Source organism: Quercus robur, chromosome 2 (genome assembly GCF_932294415.1).
Source record: "Quercus robur chromosome 2, dhQueRobu3.1, whole genome shotgun sequence".
Classification (NCBI taxonomy): Eukaryota; Viridiplantae; Streptophyta; class Magnoliopsida; order Fagales; family Fagaceae; genus Quercus; species Quercus robur.
In genome coordinates, this window is record NC_065535.1 from 74,967,201 (window position 1) to 74,971,483 (window position 4,283).

Consider the following 4,283-nt stretch of genomic DNA (forward strand, 5'->3'; position numbering starts at 1 on the left):
AGCACATTATATTGAATAAAAACTTAAACAATATAAACTAAAAGTGCTTAAAATTTCTCCCCTTTAAAGTGATGAGAAGCTGTGATGCACTTGGAACATATATACTTGTAACCTGAAACACTTGCACAAAACACATTAGACCCTCAAGGTAAAGCAAGTAATAAAGAACAAGTATAATATAACAAGTATAGAAATGGCTATAATGATCACATAGCAAAGCAAATGATCATCTGAACATGCATTCAATGAAGCATAATAGCATAGGGATATATGCATGTCCAAAGCACAAACATGATGCAATGAGAACAACAAAGCATAACTCAAAACACCATAAAGCCAACAAGAAAACAAATAGAACAAGGTTTTCTAGTTAACACAATGTCTTCTCCCCCTTGGTATATGCATCTCCCCTATGGAATATCTCTCCCCCTACAAATGTGCATGAGAAATAGAATTTCTCCCCCTAAGGATGTGCACAAGAGTCATATAGAAATGACAAAATACTTCGAAACATTCTCTAGAGTATACTCTCCCCCTTTTTGTCAGGAATAGACAAAGGGTCAAGAAAAAAACGAGGACAAGAGATGAAGGTATGAACAATGCTAATGATGCATGATGGGTGCAAGATGAATGAGAAAATGAAGCTCAAACCTAAGACAAAGTAACATGCTACAAAGCATAAGGTAAGCATGACATGCTAAGATGAAGAAATAAGGTAAAGACCAATGCATGACAAGGGTAACAAAAGTGTGTGCAAGAGGTGGCTAAGTGCAATGCATAACCAATGCATGAAAAATGCACATGTGGGGCAAAGTGTGCAAAATACACAACTAATGAACCAAACATGTTCCTAATGAGGAAACATGAGAAACCCCAAAGTTTGGTACTCATCGGAGTCCAAACAAGCGAGAAAATGTCTAAGAGGCATTTTATCAAACACCTAGCATGCACACTATGAACAATAATGTGAAACAATGTATGAACATCATGAAATCCACCCTTAATACATGTTCTTTCTGCCACAAGGGGCCAACATCCAATGCATATCAACAAAAGAAACCAATCCCATAAAGAAATTTGACAAAAATTAAGTTTTCCCAACCCCAATGATAAAAATCCCAACCAAGAGCACAAAACTCTCCAAAACATAATCCAAGGATAAAAAATAATGAAAAGAATTTATAATTACCTTAGAAATGTTAATGGAATGAAAAACCATTCAAATTGGTTGGATTTTGATGTAAAAATATTGAAAGAGGGGTTTTAGAGAGGATGGGAGAGGTTTAAAACAAGTTTCCCACAAAAAACCCATTAAAAAGCTGTTTCTGGGCGATTCGCGACTGGGCGAGTCACGAGGTTCAGTCGCGAGCAAGCCGCGAGCCGCGAGTTTCAGCCGCGAGCCGCGAGTTTCAGTCGCGAAAATTTTCGCGAGTCGCGAGTGAGCCGCGAGCAAGCCGCAAGTGAGCCGCCAAAAGCTTCTGGATGAACTCGCAACTGGGGTTTCGCGACTGGCGAGTCGCCAGCTGAGCCGCGAAAAACTCTGACACCTGTTTTTCAATTCAGAACATGTTTAAACATTGAAAAACAAAGTAAGCACTAAACATAAACACAAAAAGTGATAAAAATCACTTCCAAAAACATATAAAATGATCAAAAATCTTTTTGGATTAATCCATATAAGATTGAGCACACACACATCACATTTAGACAAGTACAATCTAACAAATGAATAAGACATTCATTGAACATTAGGCATGTGTGTTGTGTGTGTGTATCAAATGTGGAATAGTCCTTAGTCTAGAGTGAAGCTTCAATGATCAATTCAATCAAGTCATACACAACTAGTGCTAAGTTAAGTGGTCTATCTCAATTATAGAAATGAGCATATATGACCTCCCACAAGAAAATGATTACATATGATGAAGCTTTTCATTTGGCTTCTTTACAATTCATAACATTTGATCATTTTGAATCAAAACATCTCATTTTGAGATCGATGCCTGAAATTTGTGATATTTCAATTTGATGAACAAGCCTTTGGCTTTTTGGGCATCATACAATTTCATTTAAGTCGCTTTCCCTTTTTCCTAGTCGAATACTAGTATGTGCGACGGCTTTTGCAGCTCATTATCTCTTTTCATTTTGAGATTTACATTTATTGAGCTCTTTAAGCAATAAAAATAAAAGAGTGGGAAGAGATATAAGCACAAGTCTACGCATGTATCAAAACCAACATGACTATTGACAAATCATTCATGACAAGCTAGAAGATCGATTTACAACAATCACACAAAGATGTCAAGATTTTTCCCACAAAGATATAAGTGCAAAAACTAACAAGCTAAGCTCGTAAATGCACAAAGCCATTTGTACAAAGGTATAAGGCCAAACTCACATGTGATATGTGCTCAAACATATACGATCAAACTTTTTAAATTTTTCACTTTTTATGTGGTTTTGGATTTTTACTCACACAAAACGAAAACATAAAAGTAAGATAAAAAATGAAACAATGCATACAAATAAATGCAAGATGCACAAAATGCATGAAGTTATGACATTTAATGCATGAAGGGTCCTACAAAGATCGAAAGAATTAGATCAAGGACCAAAAGAGCAAAGGCTCAACCATAGGAACCCTTCCTCATCCAAACGGAACGATTGTTTGGAATGAGTGTCTCAAGAGAAGTGAGACGAGGGTTGGAAGAATGAGAACCGGAGATACACATAGTCAAGGAGTTAAGAGCATCAAACATTTTCTTTAACAACATGCTATTTTCACTCAAAACCGGTTTACTCTTTTTAGCACAACTTCCAAAAAGCTCAAGTTTTTCTTTTCTTTTGATTCTTTTAAAAGCATGAAACTTAGAGCATTGAGGTCTTACATGACCAAAGACACCACAATGGTGACACACAATGTGTTTAGGTCTACTAGGCTTTTTGGGAAGAGATCTAGTAACATTATTTTGTTCTCTTTTCAACTTGGAGCATTGAGGTCTTAAATGACCAATCACACCGCAATGGTGGCAAGTTGGAACAAACTTAGATCCATTCAAAACCTTAGGTTGAGACCTCAACGGAGGCTTTGACTTAACAGCCTTTCTCTCCACCTTTTGATTTCTTTTATGTGGAGGAATATACACCGATTTGTCCTTTAAGGTAGAACACACACTAGGCACAAAATCGGGTACCACAACATGATTGCAACAAATATTATCATCATTTTTAACAATAGGTTCAGCAATCAAACACTTGGCATGCATCTTAAGAGATTCATTTTCACATTTTAACTCATCAACAAGTTTGTTAGACAAAACAAGTTTAGCATCCAAATCCATATTCAAACATTCAAACTCTTTCAGCTTTTCATGAGAAATTTCAGCAAGTTTTTTATATTTCTCAACCAATTTGTTGGATTCATTGAGCTTAGCAATCAAATCATCCTTTTCACAAAATAACTTGCTCAAATTCTTTTGAAACTTCTTAGCATTTTTCTTTAAGAGTTTTTCAACACCACCCATAGATTCAAATAACATGTCATCACACTTATGAGGATTAACACTCATAGAGGCAATTTCACAAACACGTGGCATGTTACATTCATTACCAATCAAATCATGCAAAGAGTCATACAAAGCACAATCCATGGCAAATAAATACAAGGGGTCAAGGATCACACTTAGGTATTTAAACCACAACAAGTGTACCCGCTCTGATACCAATTGAAAGTTCAAAAACGTGTATAAACACCCTTGAACGTTTAGACCCCCAAATACAAAATAACCAATTCAAGCTTTATGACAAACAACTAGTGTGCGGAAAATGAACATAAGCTATAAACAGAATTGGAAATCAATCTAAGCCAATTATAAATCACATTCACAGCAGAAAATAGAAGGCAAAGATAAAGGGAAGAGAGATGCAAACACAAGGACAACACACGATGTGTTATCGAAGAGGAAACCGAAGCCCTCGGCGTAAAACCTCTCCCCCGCCCTCCAAGCGGTCAATAATCCACTAGAAAATGTAGTTGGGATACATGAACATCAATAGACCCTCCAAGCCTAATCTACCCGATGTACCTAAGCCCTCCAAGCTTCTTGCTCCAACGAGGTTGCGCCGAACCTTTTTCTTCTCTAGTTTACCGGATTCCGCTACTAGACCGTAGCATCCGCCATCCTTGGCATCTTCCAATGCTTCCCAAAGCTCCGAAAACACTCAACACTCTAAATTGGTGTGGGTAGTGTTTGGATAGAAATCTCCTCTCAATAGGTATGACAATG